Source organism: Dreissena polymorpha, chromosome 4 (genome assembly GCF_020536995.1).
Source record: "Dreissena polymorpha isolate Duluth1 chromosome 4, UMN_Dpol_1.0, whole genome shotgun sequence".
NCBI lineage: Eukaryota > Metazoa > Mollusca > Bivalvia > Myida > Dreissenidae > Dreissena > Dreissena polymorpha.
Genome location: NC_068358.1, coordinates 38258407 through 38274832, shown reverse-complemented (window position 1 = coordinate 38274832; position 16426 = coordinate 38258407). Strand labels below are relative to the sequence as shown.

Here is a 16426-nt window from a genome sequence, read left to right as displayed (position 1 = left end):
CCTTTTAAGGCTTATTACTTCTTTTGGATTGATTTTTTTTTTTTTGACCTTGAAGGATGACCTTGACCTTAACCTTTCACCACTCAAAATGTGCAGCTTTATGAGATACACATGCATGCCAAATATCAAGTTGCTATCTTCAATATTGCAATTTATCGGACGGACGCACAGACTGACGGACTGACAGATGGACTGGCGGACAGTTCAACTGCTATATGCCACCCTACCGGGGGCATAAAAAATTACAGAAACTCAATTAATAATCACAAAACTGCTTACAACAAATGGCCAGATACATTTAAGACTTTGTTGTTTTGAATTACACGCAATAAAATGCCTTTTATGGCATATTTGATGCATTTTGTATTTATTTATTTCCATTGCATTTAAATGCTAGCATTCCAAAGGGACATTTCATTTGTTGTTTCAAACTTTATCATATTTGCTTTCGCATTTTGAATCAACATATGCAAATTGAAAAAGGCTTTTAACAGAAAATCTGCCAATAATATTGCAATAGATGCATTTTACAGGAGGCGGGGTTTAAGCTGAATGGTCTATTAATTGACGCTATTCAAATAGGAAACTACAAAAGTTTTTCAAGATGGAGAGCTTTTCAAATACAAGGTCCAAATGGCTTTCAATAAGCTTTATAAAATTATTTACAACATATTAATTCATGAATGATTCTCGATTATCAACCATTTTCACCTTTGGAACCCTTAATTACTATCTTGACAGAAATTAATAAAACGCAGCCATTCAAAGTTTTTTTCAGTGTGAAATAAAATTGAAATCGTAATAACCTGTTTCACAGCATGAATTCGAACAATTAATATATAATTTATAAAACACAAAAGGAAGAAAAAGATTTGTGAACAGTAACAGAAACAGAAGAAATGTTTGCACTTTTTGAACAACAAAAAAGCTAAATAAAATTCTGCAGAAGTACAAAATGACATGTCAATCAATCTGCATTATTTTTATACATTAACTTGACACTTGACATTTATTTGGGAAGAAAATACAGGATTTATTGCTCAGTTTAAATGTTATTGCCTGATCAGGAGTAATATGACTGTATCAAACCAGACACATTTAAAAGTGATCAGAAAAGATTACTGGTGAGAGATGCCTTTCTTTTTTTTAACTGCCTTGGGAATGGGTCAATTGTACCCAACCAAACACAAAATTTTGAGTTGTGAATTATTGTACAGAACACAAAATTAAGAAATAAATCTGTTTAATAAGAAACTTCCTAAATTACTCAAGTTTTCGGACACTTACAAATAATTTTACTAAATTGTGTCCGCAAGACAAAAATTAAATGTCAGAAAATTATATTTATATTGAAATAACATCAATAACCCAATGCACAATAGTGTTTCTACTTTGAAATAAAAACAACTTCACAGCTTTGCTAACTCAGACTTTCCTGAAATGATACAGACCAGTAGTAAAAACATAAAACATACTGCTTCCTTAATATTGGGTGATAAGTGATTGTTTTCTACCGGTATACATGGTTGTTTACCCAATTACGCAAATGTTATGGCCCATTGTCCTCAGGAATGCCTCTTCCAGGTTTTATGGCTTTAATCCGTTTGTAAAAATCCATGGTTGAAGTGTTACAAGATAAGCAAATACTGTCCCCCTGCGAAACGTTTTAGAACTGTTCTATAAAATTTCTACAATTGTACTGGAACAAATGACTAGAAGTGTTCTGGAATCATCCTTAAAATGATCTAGAATGACTTAAGAACAGTTGTTGAACGTTAAATGAGAATAATTTGTAGAACAAATAGTTCTAAAACAGTTCTGAAGGTTTGTTCTAGAACAATTATTGAACCATTGTTCTAGAACTATTCCAGAATTGTTCTTGTATAAATTTCCAGAACTGTTTTAGAACAATTGTTCTAGAAATTATTCTCATTTAACGTTCAACAAATGTTCCTAAAAAATTCTAGTAGATTTTCAGTATGATTACAGGACAGTTCTAGTCGGTTTGTCCCAGTACAATTCTAGAAATGTTTTAGAACAGTTCCAAAGGTTTGCTTCAAGTAAGTCTGGAACAAATGTTCTATTACAGTTCTAGGACATTGTTCCCCTCAGAACTTGTAACTGAGAACTATTCATAACCTGATTACCTTGCCCAACTGGTGAGATGATTGATCTTAACTTCCATTATTAAATAAAGTTTATATAAGAAAATATATAAACTTTATTTAAGTACAACAATATACTTCAAATAGTTACACAATTAGAAAATAAGTATACTATTGTTCACACCAACATTATATATAAAAAATAAGTATAATTAATCTAAGAAATAACATTTTAAAGGGAGGTAATATCACACTGTTACACATATTTATTTTAAATATGTAGAACAATTGTAGGCCTTGGTTCTTGACCTGTTCTATATGTGTTCTTATTCCCCATTAGAACTTTTGTAGAACTTACTAATTTGAAATTGAAGTCAAATTATCATTGTCTGAATAAGTTTATTTTAAATATGTAGAACAATTGTAGACCTTGGTTCTAGACCTGTTCTATATGTGTTCTTATTCCCCATTATAACTTTTGTAGAACTTACTGGTTCTTAAATAGTTCTAAATGTGTTCTAGAACTACATTTTAGAACATTTTTAGAAATTTCTTGAACATATTTTGTCCTTGAAATGTTCTAAAAATGTTCTTGTATATTATTGGGGCAGTTTCAGAACTAAGCTTTGTTCCACAAATGTTCTGGAATTATTCTAGAAAACTGTTCTGGAACAATTCCAGAACATAAGTTCTAGAATGCGAATATGGAACATTCTAGAACTGTTCTTGATGTTCTAGAACAGTTCCAAAACCATTCCAATTTCTAGAACAAATTTTCACAGGGGAGTACCAAAATCTGTTAAAATAGTGCTGTAAAATATACTGTCAGAAAATTTAGAGTCAATATTTGATGAAAACGCCCATGTCTGAAAATTAAGAGTCACGAAAAATAATTATTTTGGCCAAAAAGGGGAGTCCGAAAACTTACTCACTAGAGTCTCTGAAAACTTAGAGTTATTACGGTAATGCTAGTGTTATGATGATTAAATATTTTAAATTTAATTTCAATTAAGTTTATACATGCCTTACAAATAATACAAATATATTAAGATTTACAACTTAAATTTACAATTCATTTGTAAATAGGATTTTGTCCCTTCTAATAAATTTGGTACTTTGTCGAGTCCAATTGGGTAAAATACCCCTGAATTTTGGCATTACATTGTAAATGGGAATGGGGTCCTGTGATTGAACACAGGAAATGTTAAATAACAATTGGATAAATATAAAAGTTGCAAAAGTCCGTTTTAACAATTTTTGATGTCTATTCAGTAAAGATGAACTATTTTTGTTCTTATTTATTACATAAAAGGTACTAATTCATTCAGGTGAGTCTGTGAAAGATATTTATTTTGACAATGACATTATTCTATAACCAAATAATTCTGTGACATGTAGACACTTGTTGTTCAGTGAAAAACATACTGATTCAAAAGAAAATGAAAGGAAAGTTGGGCAGTATGAGGTTTAAAGAAAACAAAAAAACAGTACTCATTATAAAACTTATCATGTCTTCAAAATAATATTTTGCCTCAATTTGTTAAAGGAAATATATTGTCACATACTTAAAACTTGTATTGATAAACACAACATCTAAATCAACATACCAGAGCTATTTAGTTTAGGTTTGTTCAGAAAAAAACACAAAGAGAAATTGAAAGCATTTTACAAGAAAAGAACAAAGTATCATGGGGCGTATGTGGTACGAAAATATTAGCAAGAAGTACGAAAACAATGGCAAACAAGAGCCATGTTAACATGGCCATCCCTGCCGAAATGTGTTTGCTTGTATGAGAACATTTGTTTTAGAGAGTAGAATAATATTTGAAAACAATTGGCACCTGTGTCATCTATTTATATTTCAAGGATCAATTAGTTATATAGTGTTAGAATTATGCTGTAGAGAATACAATATATGGAAATAAAAGAAAGGTAGGTAATTCAAAAACTACGGCAAATAGAGTTATGGTTTATGTTCACTGCACTTCTCCTAGTTGCCATCTGATAATATTCATAGTTTCAAGTAAATCCCTTCAGTAGATTTGAGAATTATGCTCTGGACAAAAATTTACTTTGAAATTAAATAAAGGGAGATAATTCAAAAACTAAGGTAGATAGAGTTATGGTTCTTAGTCACTGCACTTTTCCTACTTGCCATCTGTTTATATTTCAAGTTTCGAGAAAATCCATTCAGTAGATTTAGAGTTATGCTCCGGACAAAAATTTACTTTGAAATTAAATAAAGGGAGATAATTAAAAAATTAAGGTAGATAGAGTTATGGTTCTTGGTCACTGCACTCCTCCTAGTTGCCATTTGTCTATATTAAGTAAAGTTAATCCATTGAATAGATTCGGAGTTATGCTCTGGACAAAGTTTCGGAGGGAAGGACAGACAGATGGACGGACAGACAGACGGAGACTACTATATCCCCTTCCGAATTAAATTTCATTTTGGCGGGGATAATAAGTAAGAAGATGTGAGCTCACATGATTATATTATATTTTATTCTTTAAAAATTATTTAAAAAAAAACAACACAATGTAGCTATTGGAATCTCTAATTGGCTACTAAAATTTCTAAAAAAATGCAAATATAGCATAATCTTCTGTTATTTCTGAGACAATTATTTTCATAACATGCAATGGCTTTTGCACTCACACTCTTTAGAGCCCAACTTTGATGGTCAAAAAAATCTCTTTTGTTTCCATCTTAATTTAGTCAAATACAAAATTTTCTCATTCAAATAATTCTTAAAATTACACAGGATTCTGATCTACAAGTCATATATTAATTGACCAGTCGCCAAATTATCGATCGCTCCGCCCACATAGTCACTTGGTCTAGTGATTAGAAAACTCCGACAAGCAGATCGCAATTATAGCGGATTACGTGAGGGAAATTCTACATTTGCAATGATGTATTATGCTCTTTTCTATAATATAAATTATTAAAGCCGCACACTAAACTAAACTGCTTTGTAAAATGTTAATACAATCATAAAAACTTTAGAGAGAAATGGCGTAATCAAAATAAATGAGTTAACGGCAGACTTACTATCAGAAACGTTTCTTATACATATTATATAGGGAGTTGATGAAAAATCCGTTGTAAAAATGAGCATTTATTTCATATTGATTTTGAACTTGTATTCAACCGTCTGACAGTGAACCCGGTGGCTATTCATATATAATTTTGAAAATATTTTTATTAAATGCAAATCCATATCATGATGGGTTATTTGGTTATTAAAAATGTTTAGATCTTTGTTTTATTGTGTTATTTTTAAAAAGACACCGATTTTTTTATTTAGATATAAATTAAATTTTGATTGTAACCATAATTTAATACAGGCCTAATTTCGTGATTTCATTAACAGATAGTCTAATATGCATTTTATTTCATTTATGTTTAATGCGAACCTGTTACATTTCACTATCAAAAAATGAAATGTTGGTATTACGGTGCTGTTCACGAACATTCGAATTGAATACATTTAGCATATTATGCATTTGCTTATTTATAACAAGATGGCCCTTATATGTTAATTGCAATTTTCACATTTCTCCCCGTATCAATATATGTTGTATTAGAAATGTTGTTGTTGTATTATAAGCCGTACATTTTACACTTGAAGTCGCTTTAAGCTGGCTAAGCCGCGTTGAAATCACCTTTCTGTTGTTTTTACTTTAGTTAAAACAATATTTAAGTTAACAATTTATAATGATTTCCCTTGTTTATGATCCACAGAAAATAAATATATAATTGGAAATCATTTAAGTAATTAAATAGTTTTCTTTTCTTGTGTACAGTACCTAACAATGCCTTAATGTTCCTTCATTCTGAGATCCATGCAACATACTGTTATTTATTAATCATCGACAATTACGCTGAGATTAATAAGCACGTGTGGCAATTATTATGTTGCCCAAACTGCTTAATAATATTGTGCATCTAACGGTATAACACGTTTTATAGAACACACACCTGGTGTGGTTAAACTATTTATTGTGTTTGTTTTCTCATTACTCGTTCATATGTTCAAGAAATAAACATAAATTAATAACCTTTTATAAAGTATGTATAGCACCTACAATTTTGAATAATGATCGAGCAGTAATGATCATGCATTTGATATAAAATCTGTGTAAACTCTTAAAAATTACGTCCATTCCATATGTACAACATGCTTTGTTTGTCGGATAGAATGGCGGCCAGATAAGCGTTGCTGAGGGGTGTGTGAAAAATCGATATCTGATAGGCTGATCGACAAAATGTGGGCGGAGTTGGCGACTGGTCAATTATGTTACAGTCCATCTCCAATGAAGAACTGTGCCCTAGTGTCTTTGAGAAAGATTAAGGGATGCCATCAAACTTAAGCCACTTAAACCCTGATGATCTCTCTATCAATCTACAGAACACTTCTGTTTCAGCTGAATCCCCTTTAATTAATCTTAAATATATACCAAGTAAATGTGCAAAAGTCAACTTTTGTTATCTGTAGATCTGCCATTAACATTTAATTTATCTGGTAAAATATATTCAAAGTTTAATAATTGAACTGTGACAATTTGAAACATTCATAAGTGCTTGAAATGATTCCTGGATTTTTGTTCTAATTTCGTTTAATAAAGTCTTTGCTTTTTGGAAATAATTTACCACAATACCATTATGAAATGGATTCAGTCACTTGAGTAATTAACTTACCAGACAATGCACTCCTTCCTATGTCAGTAACATTTTTATTGTTCAGAAAGCCTCCTGAAAAATAGCCTTACAATCCAGCCTTCAATCAGTGTTCACTATATACACCTTTATACCGTTTGCAAAAATCCAAATTCAAAGTATTCCTGAATGTAACAAAAATTGTGTCAATTCACGAAAATCCCATTAAAAATGTTAAGCCATTCATGCCGATTAAATTTTTATTAACGCTATCTTGTTTTCCAGTTTGATGTATCTTTCAGAAATAAATGGTGAGTTGTCTGCTAAGTTTACTCCTGGATGGTTCAATAGAGCGAATTCAATATTTGTCACTGCTACACGTTTTGTAATCCTTAAATGACTTTGAGCGTAAAAAATAAAAAAGATTTCAAGCTGAACAAGATGGTAAAAAAGCATTAAGCCCCCGCAGCTTTTGAATCATGATTTATTTTTTCATAATTTTGATAAGTTTAACAGCTACATGTATAATGGTTTGTATTGGCCGGGAACAAAAACTAAGAACTGATATTTTATTGGAAATATAGATGCATTGACTTTCAACACAAGATTTTTATGTCAAACCTTCCACTCATAGATGAGAAATATGTTATTCACATATTTTCATTTTCCAATAATTCTATTTATATATATGATCAAATAAATTAAATAATTGGCTCAAGCAATAAATAATTTATGCATAATTATGTGTGTGCAAATCTGCAATACAACCAACGCTGTGTCTTAAATTATCATAACCAACAGATATTGGAGTAGACACAAGTAATTCAACAAATAAGAATAATTCAGTCAAATCAGCAAATAATGTCACAAATGTTATATCATTTGCTTTTGACATCATTATTGTTCATACCCTGTTTGAAAACATGATTATAATATATTCATATATTTTTTTACAAATGCAGTTCTTTATTTAATGGAATTCCATTTAACAATAAATAAGATGTATTACAAATTATAATGCTTTTGTTTTCATTTTTTATAATAACTAGCGTAAAAACAACAACAACACAACAGTATTTAACTTATTTGATGATATAGCTTTTAAAAAGCAAACCTGTTTACACATCATGTGATGGTCAAGATTATAGGCGGCATCCATGCAGAGGCAGGTATTTTTCACCTTTTAATATTCTCTACTACGTATTAATTTTAAAATGCCTCTCACTTTCCAGCCATATATGCAAGAATGTTACTAGCGTTTATTACGTATGAATATTTGCTCTACATCTCGACATTACTGGCTGCGAAATTTTTTAGTGGGATGAACTTATTACAGCCCCACTCAGAAAATCTGTGTTGAGTAAAGTGGAGAGATAATGCGAATTTTAATACGAAATAAAAGTATATCACCTTTTCACTGATTAGGCTGGAAAGCGAATTTCATTTAAAAATTAAACAAAAGTAATAAAGGGCATACAACGGCGAAAAATAACTGTCACGGCATGGACGTCTCCATCTTGACTATCATGTGATTTACTCCTCTGTTACAATACATTATCCAAAACCACCAACAGTTTTTGTATCTCCAAATATGAATACACACCAGTAATTATGATTTTTAATTGTAAATTACCATACTTGTTATTGGTATATCCAATTTGTAAAATTATAATCTTTTTTTTTTTCAATTTGAATACTAAAATAAACACACCAATAAACTTTTGTATAAAAAAACTACGGAAAAAACAACAACCTCAAAACGGATGCATGCCATTCTAAATGCAAAAACATTTTTTTACCTTGTTTGACCACATCAACGTCATAACAGGTGTTATAAGCTGGTTAATATCACAAATATTGTGCAATATTCAATGACAAAAATTAAGCAAAAAAATCTACAATGCTTTTCTTATTAAGTGCAAAAATTACATCACAGTTATCCTTGTAATTTACTTACTTTAACTAGCAGAAGAAAATCTTTCTTTTTCAATTTTATGAGGGATAAAACATGTTCAGTACTTGTTTATTATTGAAGGGAAATGCAAAAATCAATGTGTTTATATGTGAAAACTCTAATTGATAACATTTTATTGCTTGTCTGATAAGGGTACATACTGTAATTCCATTTTTTACACTTCTTGATTGAAGAAGTGTGAATATTGGTTAACATATTTTGCTGCTTTGGTATTAATTGACAATTAAGACACCTTTGAAGACAAGCTCTCACTCTTCAAGTTTTTTTCATGAAAATATTGTTAAACCAAGTAACAATAGACTGTTCTTTCAAAAATTCAATAGTGCAGTGATATATTGGTAATATTATTCAACATGTCTTAAACTGTGCACAATGCTTCATAGTAATAAACTGTGCACAATGTATTAAAGGAGCCTAAAATTTCATGTTTTGGTAAATTTACAAAATTATAATAAAAAGTTTCAGATTCACAAATTTTCGTTGTAGTTATGATATTTATAAGAAAACAGTAATACTGAACATTTACCATGCTCTAAAATATCCATTATATTCTTTCTTTTGACGATTAAAAAACCTGAAAATTGTAAACCGTTGCAACGCGAAACGATTGAATAATTTGGAGAGTTCTGTTGTTGTCGTTATATTTTGTGAAACTACGAGGATCCCTTATATAAAGTATAAAATACATCCCTCATAGTATGAGCACAGATGGCGTAGTGGTCTAAGCCATAGACTTTCTTAATTTTATTCTTGTTTTTTTACTGGAGCTTTTTAGATCAAATGTTTTCATTTATCAATATAAAGCATTTAATAACAAACTTCAAAACATGCCAAAATCTGTGAAAAGGTCCCTTTAATACTAAAACAAAAATACTAAAACAAGGTGACTCAAGCTGTTCACGGTACTGAATAGTCATAAACTCTGCAAAGTGCATAATAGTAACAAGAGCACCGCCTTGCGGGTGCAGACCAGGGGGGGGGGGGTGATTCTTGGTTGGGATGGTTGGACGGTATTTCAAAAATAAAATAATAAAAACAAATATTTGTGTTTTTTAACCATGTTTGAAAAAAAACAAGAGATTTATTTGTCAGAAACACTTGGTGTTTGAATATTTTTTTTGACCTTTGACCTTGAAGGATGACCTTGATCTTGAAGAATGACCTTGACCTTGAACTTCCACCACTCAAAATGTGCAGCTTCATGATAATGCCGCTTTGAAATTTTTAATTTGTTTTTTGACCTTTGACCTTGAAGGATGACCTTGACCTTAAAGGATGACCTTGAACTTCCACCACTCAAAATGTGCAGCTTCATGAGAACGCCGATTTTAATTTTATTTTTATTTTTTGACCTTGAAGGATGACCTTGACCTTGAACTTCCACCACTCAAAACGTGCAGCTTCATGAGATACACATGCATGCCAAATATCAAGTTGCTATCTTCAATATTAAAAAAGTTAAGGCCAAAATTAAAGTTTTCGGACGGACAGACGCCATATTTTTGACATTTGACCTTTCAGGATGACCTTCACCTTCACCTTTCACCTCTCAAAATGTTCAGCTCCATGAGATACACATGCAAGCCAAATATCAAGTTGCTATCTTCAATATTGAAAAAGTTATGGCCAATGTTAAAGTTTTCGGACGGACAGACACCATAAATTTGACCTTTGACCTTGAAGGATGACCTTGACCTTTCACCACTCAAAATGTGCAGCTCCATGAGATACACATGCATGCCAAATATCAAGTTGCTATCTTAAAAGTGAAAAAGTTATGGCTAATGTTAAAGTTTTTTTCGTACGGACAGAGAGACTGGTTGACACTGACGGACAGTTCAACTGCTATATGCCACCCTACCGGGGGGCATAAAAATTATTAGTGGGGTGGGGTGGGGGTATAGTGTGAGGGTGTAGTGGTCATTTATTAGATGATCTTTAATTAAAAAAAAATAATGGGGGGAATTGAGGGGAGATTCGGGGGGGGGGGGGGGGGGGGGGGGGGAGGGGGGGTTAAGAGTTGTTTTGTCAAAGTATCAATCAAATCTAATCATAAATAAAGAAGTTATGGCGATTTTAGCAAAATTTAATAATTTGACCTTGAGAGTCAAAGTGGATCTAAGCACAAAATGTAACCATATATTCAAAGTTACTAAGTAAAAAAAGGGCCATAATTCCGTAAAAATGACAACCAGAGTTATGCAACTTGTCCTTTACTGTCCCCTTATGATAGTTTGCGAGTGTTCCAAGTATGAAAGCAATATCTATGATACTTTAGGGGTAAAGTGGACCAAAACACAAAACTTTTCAAGTATAAAGGGCCCATAATTCCGTCAAAATGCCAGTCAGAGTTACATAACTTTGCCTGCACAGTCCCCTTACGATAGTTAGTAAGTGGTGCAAGTATGAAAGCAATGGCTTTGATACTTTAGGAAAAAACTGGACCTAAACACAAAACTTAATCAAATTTTCAATTTTCTAAGTAAACAAAGGGCACATAATTCTGTCAAAATGCCAATCAGAGTTACATAACTTTGCCTGCACAGTCCCCTTACGTCTGAATGAAGTTTGAATGCAATAGCATTGATACTTTATGAGAAAAGTGTACCTAAACGCAAAACTTAACTGGACGCCGACGCCAAGGTGATGACAATAGCTCATAATTTTTTTTCAAAAAATAGATGAGCGAATAAAGTGTGCACTTTCTTTATATTTAAAAAAAAAAAGTTAAAAAAAAAATGTGTCCATCAGTCTGTTTTGACAGTGCTAAACAAGATATATTGAGTGGATCATTGCAATTCTAAATCTAAATGCATTTTATTTTTTGCAAATTCAAAACTTAATACCTTGTCCAAAAATTTAATAAAGCATTTTGTAACAATTTGGTGTCAAAGATTTGCAAATTTTGATAACCCTGATAGTTTTTAAACGTATGTTGAATATGAATGCAATTTTCATCAGATACATGCAGGATTATTTATGATATCCAATTTCTCTGATTATCAAATCTTTCATCTTTCTGGAAATTACCTTTCACCCAGCTGTCAATATAGAGCCTAGGTTTCTATTCAATTTGTGGAATTGTGACAATGATATCAGACAAAAGTAATTGGAAAACCTGTCATAACTCATAGACCAATCATCAATTGGAAATTGGAAAAATACTTTACCATTATTTATTGTTTTTCATTATACATACAAAGACAATTACACATGACAGTGTAAAGGCTTGAATGTGCCAATGCTATATCAGGTAAATATTTATACATCAGATATAGGTGTGATATGTTGATAATTTTATGATTTATTTAATGGAAAATGATAAGGACAAAATTAAGTAACAATACAATCTTCTTGCTATTTTAGTAACAACAAACTCCTGTTTGAATTAAAATGATTTTACAAGTTTAATGGATATTTTTATCTTTCCCCCCATCAATTTAGACAGGACTGGTGTTAAAAAATGCACATTAATTCCTTATTTTTATTTAACAACAATAATATATTGATGAAATAGTTAAGAACAAAAATTGTTTACAAAAATATGTCCAGCAGCATTCATGGTGAACGTATGCCTACAAAAATCATGCATACAGAAAATTAGAAAAATGAAGATGGCAGTAACTTTTAGCATTCTACCATTCAGCAATTACAAATTGTATGTATAACAGTTATCAAAAATACAGTTTTAATTCAACGCAAGAATTTAAAACGACATCCAAATGCAATAAGAGTTTAAACAGGAAAGGTCTATAACAAGATTAATTGTATGTGTACCTTATAATATCAAACATCCGAGAACCTATTTAATACAAACTTATGTTTAGCAGAATATTCTTCTTCAGGTTATGATGCATGCTATTTTTGCGTAACATTTCACTATTATGAGAACATAAATTTGCAACATCATTCATCATAAATGGAAAAAAACACACACTATTTTTGTCAATAACCATCTAGTAATTTTCTGTGTTATTTTAATGAATTTATTTCATGCTTCATATGACATAGATTATGTTCATAGTAATAAAGCAGTACTAAAGCACATTAATTTCATTTAATGAGAAACATGGTATCCTTATTAAATTACACTTGGTATTTAATTGTATTCCTGATAAGTTTAAGCCAGGACAAATCAAATATTATTTCTCAACATTTACAGGTAATGCAACACATAAACTTGTAACTAATTATGTTCAAAATTAAGTTATAAACTCGAAAGTCTCACAGACACAGAAGCTCTAAAAGGCATGTTTGGATGCAGGCAAATCCACTATACATTATTCTAAAGCAGACAATCAGAAAAAGGGACAAAACTGGTAACAGCATTCCATAAAATCCTTGACATCTGTGACAGTTTGAGCAAAATCCTCCAACCAGTTAGACGAGTTGTACACAATAATTTTGATTCTGCCATAATTCTGGCAAATTGTGTTGCAGCCAAAATTTATTTCTTTACAATCATCTTCACATTAAGGTTATTCAACAGTGAACTTTGAAAGTTTCGTGCTATTCACCCAGTAATTAAGGAGGTGTAAAAAACGCACAATTTTAGGACCATATCTTGTTTAGTGAAAACATAGACAAAGAGCCATAATTCTGGCAAAAACATCGCAGTCAAAATCCTTTCTTTTAGATCATCTATGTAATTATAAGGTTATTCAACTGTTAATTTTATAACAAGATCCACCAATACTTAATTGTGTCAGGTTCTGAGAAATTTGGGCTTAATGCATGTGTGGAAAGTGTCATCCCAGATTAGCCGTGCAGTCCGCACAGGCTAAATCTGGGATGACACTTTACGCACATGATTTAAGCCCAGTTTTCTCAGAACACGACTCAGTTGAAAACACAAGCTCCAGGGGCCTATATAAAATATTTTTGAAAAACAGACACTGGGTCATGACTCTATTTAAAATTCAATATACAGTAGAATTGCAATAACTCGAGCTGGCGATTTCTCGAAAACTGGCGATTACTCGAGCATTAAAGGAAGTCCCTAGCATTGTCCTTTAGTTTCTATATAAAAATACTCGCAATAACTCAAACATGCGATTTTCAATAACTCGAGGACGTGTGCCGGTCCCTGAAAGGCATTTCACACCTAATTAACAAGCAATTATTCGAGGACACTTTCTCGTCTGGTCGGTGCTAAAAATATTCGAGTTATGAAAACAGCGCAATCAAGCAGACAATAGAGGCTCAATTAGGTGTGAAGTTAGTCGCAGTTTGAGAAACACTGCAAATTGTAATCCTTTGAGATGCATATCAAAGCTACACAGTTTTAATGATAATTGAATAATCAGCAATAGATAATTATGATAAAATGTATGGTATAAAACAGAGCGTATCAAAAAAAATTTCATGTGCATGTACGTACCTTATGTTCTATTTAAAATATGCTACATGTATATTGAATATTGATTGAATATTTTTTATTATATAATGTGTTTTGTTTGTATGTTGATTAAATTAGATGAATGTACGATCATCCTTATTGTTAAGTTTATTATAATGTAACCTTAAGCGATTTTTACAAAGCTTTTTCTTTCTCTAGCACCGTCTTACATGTAAATAAAGCGTTTGCAGTCAGAGTTAAGCATCATCAACCAAGACAATGAAAACAAATAATATCATGGATTACTGGAAACCCGCGATTACTCGAGCATCGAGGTCAGTCCCGTGCTTCCTCGAGTTATCGCAGTTTTATTGTAATTGGGTAATGCACTTACATTCTTCACATGTACTGGGTTAGTTATAATGTTCTAAATTAAGTTATACACAAGAAATGTTTCACAGACACAGATGTCCCACAAGGCATGTTTGGACACAGATAAACCAGCAATTAATTATTAAGCAGATAAAAGGACAGAGGGCCAAAACTGATCACAGACAAAGTCCGACAGAGGGCCAAAACTGATCAAGACAAAGCCTGACAGAGGGCCAAAACTGATTACAGGCAAAGTCCGGCAGAGGGCCAAAACTGATCAAGACAAAGTCTGACAGAGGGCCAAAACTGATCACAGACAAAGTCCGACAGAGGGCCAAAACTGATCACAGACAAAGTCCGACAGAGGGCCAAAACTGATCACAGACAAAGTCCGACAGAGGGAAAGTCCGACAGAGGGCCAAACCTGATCACAGAAAAAGTCCGACAGAGGGCCAAAACTGATCACAGACAAAGTCGGACCATAAAAGATCATTCTACACCTTAACTCTTTCTCACTCAGAGGCAAAGTGAAAAGTGCTATGTGCAAACAGCATAAAACCAGAACAGCCTGCAAGTAACTCGCAGTCTGTTCAGGTTTTATGCTGTTTGCTGCTCATTAGTATCTAAGGGTCTGTGATGAAGCCTTTAAAACTTGAATCTAGTCAGAATGGTCTTCAATTAAATATAACTTTCTTAGAGACTACAAACATGTCACAATATGTACCTAAGTGGGAAAGGGTTAAGCTGTGCAAGTTTGAGCCAATCTGCCAAACACTGGCAGTAAGAGGAGCACTATACAAACAGTTTTGCAACTGTATATTCTATAGTGGAAAAACAAAGGGCCATAATTGTGCCCACAATTGTTTCAGCCAAAGTTCCTTTCTTTTTTATCATCTACAAAAAAGATCATTGAACTGTGAAAGTTATCGTTAATCCACCAATTAAAGATGACTTTAAAACACAAGCTTCAGGCGACTTATAAGTGAATGTATGAAAATCAGCCAATGGGCCATAACTGCACCAAATATCGCCAAGGCCTAAAATCCTTATAAACAATCATCCCAACATTTAGTCATTAAACTCTGTAAGTTAGAGCAATATCCACCCCTTACTGGGAGGTTAAAGAGTTTAAAACACAGGCAAAGACAATGCTTAATGCCATTCACTCAGTGGGGCTGTTCCATGACTCTGATACATAGATACATATGAAAGCTTTTTACATACCCAATGGTTATTCATTAAATAGATGCAGACAGCCTGTACATTAAGTCTCATGTATGCAATCCATAGTGTGACATCATTTATAGTACATGTAGTTGTACAGGTAAGCTTTCATTAGAATGCTATTAAATATATATAACCTCACACTCGTGTTGTTAATAAGTCCTTTGACTATATACATTACAAACCACTACACTACTACATTTACAACAAAAGCACAGAGGCATAACAATTCTCATCATTATATCAAACATAAGTTACTCACTCACTCAATCATCCTTGGGCCATCTGGTGCTTGAGCCAACTGTAAGGGAGCCACCACTTTGGTCTGTCAGCTGCTGTTGCGACTCTGTATGCAGTGTATAGCCCCTGTTCTTGAGCACTAGCTCCATTTTTCTGCGCCATGTCTCTTAAGGTCGTCCACAAATTGTGTGAGTCAGTTGGCAATGTGCAGACGTGGCTAGCCTTGAAAGTGAGTCTGGTGGCATTATGCAGACGTGGCCATCTTTGATAGTGAGTCAGGTGGCATTGTGCACACAGGGCCAGCCTTGATAGTGAGTCAAGTGGCATTGTGCAGACCTAACCAGCATTGATAGTGAGTCAGGTGGCATTGTGCAGACAGGACCAGCCTTGATAGTGAGTCAGGTAGAATTGTGCAGACATGGCCAGCCTTGAGAGAGTTAGGTAGCATTGTGCAGACTTGGCAACCATTGATATTGAGTCAGGTGGCGTTGTGCAGACATGGCCAACCT

The 16426-nt window shown here is 32.6% G+C and overlaps 1 protein-coding gene across 4 annotated transcripts in view; it reads right to left on the bottom strand.

Annotated features, from left to right (window-relative positions):
• The window catches only part of LOC127878899 (protocadherin beta-15-like), a 44207-nt gene extending 28168 nt beyond the window's left edge, over window positions 1-16039 (bottom strand). Inside the window, exons 1-2 of one of the 4 annotated variants that reach the window (XM_052425434.1) lie at window positions 15940-16038; window positions 8568-8606 (exon numbers count right to left, since the gene is read on the bottom strand). The gene's annotated coding sequence lies outside the window, so the exon portion shown is untranslated. Of the gene's footprint in view, window positions 1-8567; window positions 8607-15939 lie in introns of all 4 variants that reach the window. The other 3 variants (XM_052425432.1, XM_052425430.1, XM_052425431.1) reach the window with 3 other exon arrangements.
• Between the last annotated feature and the right edge of the window lie 387 nt (window positions 16040-16426).